Source organism: Scyliorhinus torazame, chromosome 1 (assembly GCF_047496885.1).
Source record: "Scyliorhinus torazame isolate Kashiwa2021f chromosome 1, sScyTor2.1, whole genome shotgun sequence".
Lineage (NCBI taxonomy): Eukaryota > Metazoa > Chordata > Chondrichthyes > Carcharhiniformes > Scyliorhinidae > Scyliorhinus > Scyliorhinus torazame.
In genome coordinates, this window is record NC_092707.1 from 131,454,027 (window position 1) to 131,466,788 (window position 12,762).

Here is a 12,762-nt window from a genome sequence, read left to right on the forward strand (position 1 = left end):
ACTCCGAGTACTATCATGGGGTCTTTAACATTTGTTTCATCCTAACAATATAAGAAATAGATGCAGGAGTGGATAATTAAACACATTGAGCAAGATTCTCTGGTCTCTCTGCAGCATGTTTCTCGGATCGACCCGTCGTTGGCTGGCAGTGGGATCTTCTGGTCCCGCATCTATCAATGGGATTCCCCATTGAATCCACCCCACGCTCCAGGGAAACCCGCAGCAGGTGTACGTCATTGGCGGGGCTGGAAAATCCTGCCGATGTGGGCAACACTAAGATCTCGCCCCTCAAGCCTGCACCATCATGCCATGCAATCATGGCTGATGATACCTCAGCTCCACTTTCCAGCCCACTCCCCTTATTCCCTGGGCGCGATTATCCACTCCCACGCTGGTTGGGAGAATCGCCTGGGCCGCCAAAATTTCCGGGGACGCCGGTCCGGCGCCCTCCCGCGATTCTCCAAAGCGGCGGGAACGGCCCGGTCGAGTTCCGCGGGCCGGAGAATCGCTGGAGACACCCAAAATGGCGATTCTCCGGCACCCCCGTTATTCTGAGGCCCGGATGGGCCAAGCGGCCAGGCCAAAACAGCGGGTTCCCCCCGGCGCCGTCCACACCTGGTCGCTGCAGTCGTGGGTGGTGCGTGAACGCTGGGGGGGGGGGGGGCGAGGGGGATCCTGCACCAGGCTTCACCTGGAATGTGGGGTGGCCCGCGATCGGTGCCCACCGATCGTCGGGCCGTCCTCTCTGAAGGAGGACCTCCTTCCTTCCGCGGCCCCGCAAGATCCGTCCCCCATCTTCTTGCGGGGCGGACTTAGGACGGCAACCACGCATGCGCGGATGACGCCCGTTATGCGGCACCGGCCGCGTCATCTATGCGGCACCGCCTTTACGCGGGCGACAAGGCCTGGTGCGTGTAGATGACGCGGCCCCGATTCATCAGGGCCTGAATCGGTCGGGACCGGGGCCGTTCCGCGCCGTCGTGAACCTCAACGGCGTTCACGACGGCGCGGCCACTTCGGCGTGGGAGTGGAGAATCCCGCCTACTGGATTTCATAAGCAACCCAAAGATTTATCGATATCTGCTTGAATTTCCTCATCAATAGAGCATTTGTAACATCTGGGGTAGAGAATTCCAAAAGTTCACAATCCTCTTTGAGTGAAGACATTTCTCTGCAACTCAATCCTAAATGATCAATTCCTTATTGTAAGGCTGTGCCCTCATGTTCTAGATTCCCCTATTGCGAGGGGACGAAGGGGGTAACCCTGTAAGCCCTTCAGAATCATGTACGTTGCAGTGACCATCATCTCATTCTTCCAAACTCCAGAGAGGCAGGGCCCAATTTACACAGAACCAGCCTCTCGTCTCAAGAACAAATCTTGTGATTCTTCGCCATGCTGCCTCCAAAGGCAAGTGTATTCGGGAGGCAGATGCTATCATAGCAGCTTCAGGGAATTAGTTACACCAAAGATTGGAGATAGATGGGTAACTGAGAGGGACTGGGAAAAAGCAGTCAGTGCAGGGATCCCCTGCGGTCATTCCCCTGAGAAACAAGTATACCGCTTTGGATACTTGTGGGGGGTGGGACTTACCAGGGGTAAGCCATGGGGTACGGGCCTCTGGCACGGAGTCTGTCCCTGTTGCTCAGAAGGGAATGGGGGAGAGGAGCAGAGCATTAGTAATTGGGGACTCGATAGTCAGGGGCACAGATAGGAGATTTTGTGGGAGCGTGAGAGACTCGCGTTTGGTATGTTGCCTCCCAGGTGCAAGGGTACGTGATGTCTCGGATCGTGTTTTCCGGGTCCTTAAGGGGGAGGGGGAGCAGCCCCAAGTCGTGGCCCACATTGGCACTAACGACATAGGTAGGAAAGGGGACAAGGATGTCAGGCAGGCTTTCAGGGAGCTAGGTTGGAAGCTCAGAACTAGAACAAACAGTTGTTATCTCTGGGTTGTTGCCCGTGCCACGTGATAATGAGATGAGGAATAGGGAGAGAGAGCAATTAAACACGTGGCTACAGGGATGGTGCAGGCGGGAGGGATTCAGATTTCTGGATAACTGGGGCTCTTTCTGGGGAAGGTGGGACCTCTACAGACAGGATGGTCTACATCTGAACCTGAGGGGCACAAATATCCTGGGGGGGAGATTTGTTAGTGCTCTTTGGGGGGGGGTTTAAACTAATGCAGCAGGGGCATGGGAACCTGGATTGTAGTTTTAGGGTTCGGGAGAATGAGAGTATAGAGGTCAGGAGCACAGATTTGACGTCGCAGGAGGGGGCCAGTGTTCAGGTAGGTGGTTTGAAGTGTGTCTACGTCAATGCCAGGAGTATACGAAATAAGGTAGGGGAACTGGCAGCATAGGTTGGTACCTGGGACTTCGATGTTGTGGCCATTTCGGAGACATGGATAGAGCAGGGACAGGAATGGATGTTGCAGGTTCCGGGGTTTAGGTGTTTTAGTAAGCTCAGAGAAGGAGGCAAAAGAGGGGAGGTGTGGCGCTGCTAGTCAAGAGCAGTATTACGGTGGCGGAGAGGATGCTAGATGGGGACTCATCTTCCGAGGTAGTATGGGCTGAGGTTAGAAACAGGAAAGGAGAGGTCACCCTGTTGGGAGTTTTCTATAGGCCTCCAAATAGTTCTTGGGATGTAGAGGAAAGGATGGCGAGGGTGATCCTGGATAAGAGCGAAATTAACAGGGTAGTTATTATGGGAGACTTTAACTTTCCAAATATTGACTGGAAAAGATATAGTTCGAGTACATTAGATGGGTCGTTTTTTGTACAGTGTGTGCAGGAGGGTTTCCTGACACAATATGTTGACCGGCCAACAAGAGGAGAGGCCATGTTGGATTTGGTTTTGGGTAATGAACCTGGCCAGGTGTTGGATTTGGAGGTAGGAGAGCACTTTGGGGACAGTGACCACAATTCGGTGACGTTTACGTTAGTGATGGAAAGGGATAAGTATACACCGCGGGCAAGAGTTATAGCTGGGGGAAGGGCAATTATGATGCCATTAGACGTGACTTGGGGGGGGGATAGGTTGGAGAAGTAGGCTGCAAGTGTTGGGCACACTGGATAAGTGGAGCTTGTTCAAGGATCAGCTACTGCGTGTTCTTGATAAGTACGTACCGGTCAGGCAGGGAAGAAGGCATGGAGCGAGGGAACCGTGGTTTACCAAAGAAGTGGAATCTCTTGTTAAGAGGAAGAAGGAGGCCTATGTGAAGATGAGGTGTGAAGTTTCAGTTGGGGCGATGGATAATTACAAGGTAGCGAGGAAGTATCTAAAGAGAGAGCTAAGACGAGCAAGGAGGGGACATGAGAAGTATTTGGCAGGTAGGATCAAGGAAAACCCAAAAGCTTTCTATAGGTATGTCAGGAATAAGCGAATGACTAGGGTAAGAGTAGGACCAGTCAAGGACCGGGATGGGAAGTTGTGTGTGGAGTCTGAAGAGATAGGCGAGATAATAAATGAATATTTTTCGTCAGTATTCACTCAGGAAAAAGAGAATGTTGTGGAGGAGAATGCTGAGACCCAGGCTATTAGAATAGATGGCATTGAGGTACGTAGGGAAGAAGTGTTGGCAATTCTGGACAGGCTGAAAATAGATAAGTCCCCGGGGCCTGATGGGATTTATCCTAGGATTCTCTGGGAGGCCAGGGAAGAGATTGCTGGACCTTTGGCTTTGATTTTTATGTCATCATTGGCTACAGGAATAGTGCCAGAGGACTGGAGGATAGCAAATGTGGTCCCTTTGTTCAAAAAGGGGAGCAGAGACAACCCCAGCAACTATAGACCGGTGAGCCTCATGTCTGTAGTGGGTAAAGTCTTGGAGGGGATTATAAGAGACAAGATTTATAATCATCTAGATAGGAATAATATGATCAGGGATAGTCAGCATAGCTTTGTAAAGGGTAGGTCATGCCTCACAAACCTTATCGAGTTCTTTGAGAAGGTGACTGAACAGGTAGGCGAGGGTAGAGCAGTTGATGTGGTGTATATGGATTTCAGTAAAGCGTTTGATAAGGTTCCCCACGGTAGGCTATTGCAGAAAATACGGAGGCTGGGGATTGAGGGTGATTTAGAGATGTGGATCAGAAATTGGCTAGCTGAAAGAAGACAGAGGGTGGTGGTTGATGGGAAATGTTCAGAATGGAGTTCAGTTACAAGTGGCGTACCACAAAGATCTGTTCTGGGGCCGTTGCTGTTTGTCATTTTTATCAATGACCTAGAGGAAGGCGCAGAAGGGTGGGTGAGTAAATTTGCAGACGACACTAAAGTCGGTGGTGTTGTCGATAGTGTGGAAGGATGTAGCAGGTTACGAGGGACATAGATAAGCTGCAGAGCTGGGCTGAGAGGTGGCAAATGGAGTTTAATGTAGAGAAGTGTGAGGTGATTCACTTTGGAAGGAATAACAGGAATGCGGAATATTTGGCTAATGGTAAAGTTCTTGGAAGTGTGGATGAGCAGAGGGATCTAGGTGTCCATGTACATAGATCTCTGAAAGTTGCCACCCAGGTTGATAGGGTTGTGAAGAAGGCCTATGGAGTGTTAGCCTTTATTGCTAGAGGGATTGAGTTCCGTAGTCAGGAGGTCATGTTGCAGCTGTACAAAACTCTGGTCCGGCCGCATTTGGAGTATTGCGTACAGTTCTGGTCACCGCATTATAGGAAGGACATGGAGGCTTTGGAGCGGGTGCAGAGGAGATTTACTAGGATGTTGCCTGGTATGGAGGGAAAATCTTATGAGGAAAGGCTGATGGACTTGAGGTTGTTTTCGTTGGAGAGAAGAAGGTTAAGAGGAGACTTAATAGAGGCATACAAAATGATCAGGGGGTTAGATAGGGTGGATAGTGAGAGCCTTCTCCCGCGGATGGAAATGGCTGGCACGAGGGGACATAGCTTTAAACTGAGGGGTAATAGATATAGGACAGAGGTCAGAGGTAGGTTCTTTACGCAAAGAGTGGTGAGGCCGTGGAATGCCCTACCTGCAACAGTAGTGAACTCGCCAACATTGAGGGCATTTAAAAGTTTATTGGATAAGCATATGGATGATAATGGCATAGTGTAGGTTAGATGGCATTTGTTTCGGTGCAACATCGTGGGCCGAAGGGCCTGTACTGCGCTGTATCGTTCTATGTTCTATGCTTCCGCAAATAAATAAAAGTAATTGACCTTCTAAGTCACTCTCAGCTTCGCTGGATATACAATGCCGCACCACACCTTGCTAATGTACAGTGCCCTCTTCACCCGGTTGAAGGCAGCCCGCCTCCTTGCCAGCTCCACCGTAAAGTCCTGGTATACACGTATACCAGCTCCAGCCCACTGCACCACCCGCTTCTGCTTGGCCCAGCTCAGGACCTTCTCCTTCACCCTGTACCTACGGAAGCACAGAGTCACTGCCCTTGGCGGCTCATTCGCCTTTGGTACAGGCCTCCACGACCGATGAGCCCGATCCAGTTCATATCGGGAGGGATCCTCCCCCTCCCCCAATAGTTTTGCCAGCATCGCGGCAAAATACTCAGTCGACTTTGGTCCTTCAACTCCTTCGGGCAGCCTCACAATCCTCAAATTCTGTCACCTGGATCTGTTTTCCAGATCTTCCCTTTTTCCTTGCAGATCCTTGTTAGTATCCATCACCTTCCACATCTCTTTCCCCATCGAGGCAAGTTGATCACCGTGCTGCAATAACGTCTCCTCCACTTCCTTCAGCGCCTCCCCTTGCTCTCGCACCTCCGCCACTGCGCTCGCCACCTCCGTCCTCACCGGGGAAACCGCCTCCTCCACCAGCACACTCAACCTCCCTCATCTCCTTCCTCACCGCCTCCATGCATTTCGCAATCTGCGCCAACTGCTTTTCAAATTCCGCAGCCATCACCTTAGTTATTTCTTCAGCCGTAAGCAGTGCGGCCTTCCCTGGTGCTCCAGCCTCCATTTTTGCTGGTGACCCCGCGGTGACCTTTCCACTCCCCGCGGACCTCCAGCTGGTTTTTTTTCCCGCCGTTTTCTTGCTCACCCTCGACATTTTTCTTTGTTCTTTTTTTCCTCCTGTGTCTTCACTGTGCCTCCTCCGTGCCTTCTCCCTGCTTCTGCCGCCTCCGCGGACCCTGGGACCGGGCGTAAAGCCCTGAAAATGTCGTTGCCGAACGGGAGCCCTCCATTGTGCGGCCGCCTCCCGCCGCCGTCACCGGAAGTCCAGTTATGGAAACCTTAACTACGCACAGTGCTCCAGGTGTGATCTCGCTGCTGGGGGCGATGTGGGTGGGCGGTCCGGGGCGCCCGAGCGGCCGATGTGGGACATTACTTTGTCGGTCCAGGTCTGCGGGCTGAGTCCGCCAGAGAGCATGGCGCAGCTGCTGCTGGCCGCCTCAGTGCACCTGCGCGGCCTCTGACCCGGAGGTGCTGGGGGACATATCAGCACCTAGAGCTACGAGCTCTACGATGACTCTCTGCTAGCCCCCAGCAAAACAGGGAATCGGTGTAATTATGATGCCAGTTTTCCTGGGGTAAAAGACCACAGTTCCCACGCCGGCGTCAGCACTTCATCTCAAAATCGGAGAATCCTGCCCCTGGTGCGGCGGGATAGAGAATCCTGCCCCTCAGCTCCATGTGCACCCTCTAGTGCCAAAATGGGATACTACAACTACTAATTGCCCCAGGCTTAATTCCCCCCTTTTTCTTGTCAAGCAATGCCTTTGACTATGGGGAATAACTACAAGTTGCTCTGAATTCGTTGGCAACCTTGTGCTGTTTCAGCCAAATACACAGACTTGTGAAAGAGTGAAATAGCATCCATTGTTTCATTCCTCCTGCACTATTGGGAATCGTACTTGTGTCTGGGAAAGAATTGCCCATAATTGTCACTTGCTGCTCCGACGACAGCACAGCTCTCCCTGTACCAAAACCCACTGATGTTTTTTGGTTTGCAACTTTTTCCAGCCAACATTGGGACAGCTGCAGCTAAAAAGTCCAGCTATCACAATGTAAAACACGTTCAGAGTCAAAGCTGATAAACTGAGCTAAGAACCGACAAATGAGGTTAACATACTAATTGGGCAGACGATGCCATCAGGGATTCATCATAAAGTATGATGCACAGAATAAAAAATGGGAAAAGATCTGCTTCATGATTAGCATCAAGCCAGCTAACCGCTTAGAAATTTTTATATTTAATTAATAAATTGCTCTAAATTATAGATAATACGCTTGTACCCAAGTAACCTGAATTAATGTTGCAAAGTAAATTCAGCAATTTGAAGCTATTTTCCTTTGTAAAACTATTATACCACATCTAGTAGCAATGAATCTTAATTAAGTTAGTCTTTTTAGTAAATAGGTTGCTTTTAAAAATATCTGCTTGGCAAGCGATAGTTCAGAATGTTTTTGAACAAGAGAATGATTTTGGTAAAGGGTAATGGTGAGAATGTGCAATGCGCATGCGTGTCTAATTGAACAATAAGAATACCCACCACTATACATAGGTCCCAGGGTAGATTTTAAAGTGGCTGTTAATGCATTAGACTGGTGTTACAGATAGGCTGCACATTACAGGAACAGCACAAGTATGTTAAGAATTTTTTAAAATGCTGTTAAATAATTGCTCGTAATTCGGGCCCAAGTGTGTTGGCCAAGTGCAAGTTTATCACTCACACCAGTAGCCTAATAATTATTATAGCTATACAACGTAGTTTGCTGTTCCAAGGTGATCAGACATGCAAGTAATACTGATGCATCTTGGCGTCAGAGGTGAGGTCAGGATATTGTTGCTGTTTTGTCAGATTTTTAAATTATGTCAATGTCCTACTGTATCTCGCTTATGGAAGATGCCAGATGCATATATTTTTTGCTTTAAAAAGTACAGCAAATATACCCAATTCTATGTACATTTTATCACTTTAGCAGGATGGAATTACATAGGAACAGGAGGAAGCCTTTCAGCCCCTTGAGGCTGTTCTGCAGTTCAGTTACATCATGGCTGATATGCATCTTAACTCCGTTTACGGGATAATACAGTGTGCCGTGGTTAGCATTGCTGCCTCATGGCGCTGTGGACCCGGGTTTTATCCCAGCTCTGGGTCACTGTGTGGAGCTTGCACATTCTCCCCGTGCTGGCATGGGTCTCACCCCCACATCACAAAGATGTGCAAGCTAGGTGGATTAGCCATGCTAAATTGCCCCTTAATTGGAAAATAAAAAATTGGGTGGTCTAGTTTTATTTTAAAAATCTTAACTCCGTTTACCCACTGTCTCACGGCACTGAGGACCCAGGTTCGATCCCAGCCCCGGGTCGCTGTCTGTGTGGAGTTTTGCACATTCTCCCCGTGTCTGCGTGGGTTTCACCCCCACAACCCAAAGATGTGCAGGTTAGGTGGATTGGCCACGCTAAATTGCCCCTTAGTTGGAAAAAAATAATTGGGTACTCTAAATTTAAATAAAAGCTCCATTTACCCACTATAGCTCCATTTCCTTTGATTCTCTTACCGAACCAGAAATCTATTGACCTCCAGTCTTAAAATCTCCAATTGTCTGACAGCATCCACAGGCTATCCATGCGGGACACGGTTCCAAGTTTCTGCTGCACATTGCACAAAAAGGTGCCTGAATGGCCTGACTAATTTTAAGATTATGCCCCCTTGTTCTTGATTCCCCACCAGAGGAAATAGTTTCCCTAGAAATACCGAATCCTTTGAACATTTTAAATACCTCAATCAAATCACCTCTCGATCCTCTGTATTGATGGAAATGCAAACCAAGTCTATGCAATTTTTCCCCATAGCTGAACTTTCTGAGCTGAGATGTCACAAAAAAACCTTATTAAAGTTTCTTATGGTGTGATTGTTACTTTCATAGAATCATAGAAGTTACAGTGCAGAAGGAGGCCATTCAGCCCATCGAGTCTGCACCGGCCCTTGGAAAGAGCACCCCACTTAAGCCCACGCCTCCACCCTTTCCCCATAACCCCACCCCACCTTTTGTGGACACTAAGGGCAATTTAGCATAGCCAATCCACCTAGCCTGCACATCTTTGGACTGTGGAAGGAAACCGGAGCACCCGGAGGAAACCTACGCAGATACGGGGAGAATGTGCAGATTCCACACAAACAGTGATCCAAGCTGGGAATCGAACCTGGGACCCTGGAGCTGTGAAGCAACAATGCTAACCACTGTGCTACCGTGCCGCCCACTTTGGGTGAAGCTTGGGTTATTTTGTCAGACGTAGAGGTTATGTTACAAGCAATGATGTGAGTTATTTAATAAAACAGAAATGAGAGCAACTAGAAAGTAGCAGTTGGCTGATCACCCATTGTATTGGCATGCTTTGTCAGAGAGACACTTCACTGCTACTAAAGTCTTCATGCTTGGTTTATCGTTTCTCTCCTGATATTGCACTGCCCAGTTCTGAATTTTGTTACAGGAATTACTTTTGCCATTTACTTTTCAATTTTCCAAAGCCATGCCCTGCCTTGTCCTTATTTAAAATTGAGACCGAGGTTGCCCCCTGTATCAGAATCATGCAACAGACTCCTATCAATTACGCGTGTGACACAAAGGGGGTGTTTCAGGCTGTGAATAAATGTAAGCCTGGAGGTTTCATCACATGACTTGCTCACACACTCCAGCTGTTCAGCCAACACATCATCTTTGAGACCCATGGCCCATCTTCCGCCAATCGTAAAGCATAAAGACTCACTACCCAATTGGGTGAGGCTTGGCAGTCAGCCAAACAGCCTTTTGTCAATACTTTTGTCTCTGGTAAAGTGAAATGACAAGAAAATCCTTTCTTTTTTAATGCCCCTATGATTTTTCTCCAGGGTTTCATACAGCAGAGTCCTGAAGATTGATCTTCAATTCCTGGAGACTCTGGGCCAATCCTGGAGGATTGGGAACCCCATCCAGGCAGCATATTTCTGAGGACATTGAGTATTATTTTTTTTTAAAGGAATTAATTAGGAATGATGAAACTAGTTTGTTACCCAATGAGATAGACAGTACTACCCCAGTCAGTCTTTGTTGTTTGCAAATCAGCTGTACTCTTTGTCTCAATATATGAAATGGAAAAGCCTTTGTTAAATGTGTGCAGTTGTACTAAGCTACAGGTACACTGTGCTTGCGGTACCCAACACCACAAGGGTTTGATGCCTTATGGGAATTTATTACTGTTGGAACAGCTGAGTAAGAAAGCAGAGTGTGTCAACACTAATACATAGAGGATATTATACACAACAGTGAAATGCTGTTAGATTGATGAGCCCAATCCTGCTGCAGCTGGACACCAACAGAAATGAGCATAAATTGGCAAAAGAAAATCAGCAATTATTTCGAAAAATTAAAAAATTCAAATACCTCGCTCCCCTGCCTCTTTAAGGATGATCCTCTTTCGTTAAACACCAGAATCACCAGCAGATGGCGCCCTTGCATCAGTAATGAAGCTGCTGGATTTAATAAATATGTCCATCTGTTTTATTGTTAACTTCCTAACCACCAGGGGTGCGATCTAAATAGGGATGAAGTATGAATGTAACACCTGTGCTTTGTAAACCCCTTGTGTATATACTACTGAAGTTTTAAAAATTGAACACGTGTGGAGCTGTAGTGCTCATTAGACCTTTCCTTCAGAAGACAAACCAATGAATAAAATGCACTTGCTGCTATTAGGAGCAATTGATGGAGTATTTCCTCACAACCAATCTGTCCTCCACCAAATCGCTTCTAATACTAAGGCTACAGCTCCCGTCTTGAACCCCATGCACTCACCAGTACTGTTTGAACATAAAGGGCGGGCCATTTGAAATGGCAATGAGATGAATATCTTTCACACAGAGGGCCGTGAGTCTCTGTAACTCTCCTTGAAAAGGTGGGGGAAGCAGAGTCTTTGAATATCTTTAAGACAGAGGTGGATAGATTCTTGGTAAGCAAGGGGGTAGTTGGGATGCAGATTTGAGGTTACTATCAGATCAGCTATGACCTTATTAAATGGCGGATCAGGCTCGAGGGGCCAAATGGCCTACTCCTGCTCCTTGTTTATATGTTCGTAGTACACTTTCTGCCAGCTGCTTACCCTCCCTGAGCTCCTGTCCTCCTCCCACGGGGAAGGAAGGAAGGACTTGCATGAGATTTACAGCTCAGAAATGGGTTAATCGGACCAACTGGTCTGTGTCGGGTGTTCATGTTCCTCGTGACTCTCCGATCATCCTTCCTAACTCATAGAACATAGAACAGTACAGCACAGAAGAGGCCCTTCGGCCCTCGATGTTGTGCCGAGCATTGTCCAAAACCAAGATCAAGCTATCCCACCCCCTGTCATTCTGGTGTGCTCCATGTGCCTATCCAATAACCGCTTGAAAGTTCCTAAAGTGTCCGACTCCACTATCACAGCATGCAGTCAATTCCACACTCCAACCACTCTCTAAGTAAAGAACCTACCTCGGACATCCCTCCTATATCTCCCACCCTGAACCTTATAGTTATGCCCCCTTGTAACAGCTACATCCACCCGAGGAAATAGTCTCTGAAAGTCCACTTTATCTATCCCCCTAATCACCTTATAAACCTCTATTAAGTCGCCTCTCATCCTCCTCTGCTCCACAGAGAAAAGCCCTAGCTCCCTCAACCTTTTCTCATAAGACCTAGCCTGCAAACCAGGCAGCATCCTGGTAAATCTCCTTTGCACCCTTTCCAATGCTTCCACATCTTTCCTATAGTGAGGTGACCAGAACTGCACACAATACTCCAAATGTGGTCTCACCAGGATCATGTACAGTTGCAGCATAACCCTGTTAATAAACACTAACACACTATAGGCCTTCTTCGCGGCTCTATCCACTTGAGTGGCAATGTTCAGAGATCTGTGGACATGAACCCCAAGATCTCTCTGTTCCTCCACATTCCTCAGAACCCTGCCATTGACCCTGTAATCCGCATTCAAATTTTTTCTACCAAAATGATCACCTCGCACTTATCAGGGTTAAACTCCATCTGCCATTTTTCAGCCCAGCTCTGCATCCTATCAATGTCTCTTTGCAGCCTACAACAGCCCTCCACCTCATCCACTACTCCACCAATCTTGGTGTCATCAGCAAATTTACTGACCCACTCTTTAGCCCCCTCCTCCAAATCATTGATAAAAGTCACAAATAGCAAAGGACCCAGCACTGATCCCTGTGGTAACTGGTCTCCAGTCTGAAAAATTTCCATCCACCACCACCCGCTGTCTTCAATGTGATAGCCAGTTACTTATCCAATTGGCCAAATTTCCCTCTATCCCATACCTCCTTACTTTCTTCATAAGCCGACCATGGGGAACCTTATCAAACGCCTTACTAAAATCCATGTATACGACATCAACTGCCCTACCTTCATCTACACACTTAGTTACCTCCTCAAAGAATTCAATCAAATTTGTGAGGCAAGACTTACCCTTCACAAATCCGTGTTGACTGTCCTGGATTAAGCTGCATCTTTCCAAATGATCATAAATCCTATCCTTCAGGACCTTTGCCATTAAATTACCGACCACCGAAGTAAAACTAACCGGCCTATAATTACCAGGGTCATTCCTATTCCGTTTCTTGAACAGAGGAACAACATTCGCCACTCTCCAGTCCTCTGGCACTATCCCCGTGGTCAGTGAGGACCCAAAGATTAAAGCCAAAGGCTCTGCAATCTCATCCCTTGCCTCCAAAGAATCCTTGGATATATCCCATCTGCCCCAGGGGACTTGTTGACCCTAAGGTTTTTCAAAATTGCTAATACATTCTTCCTCAGAACATC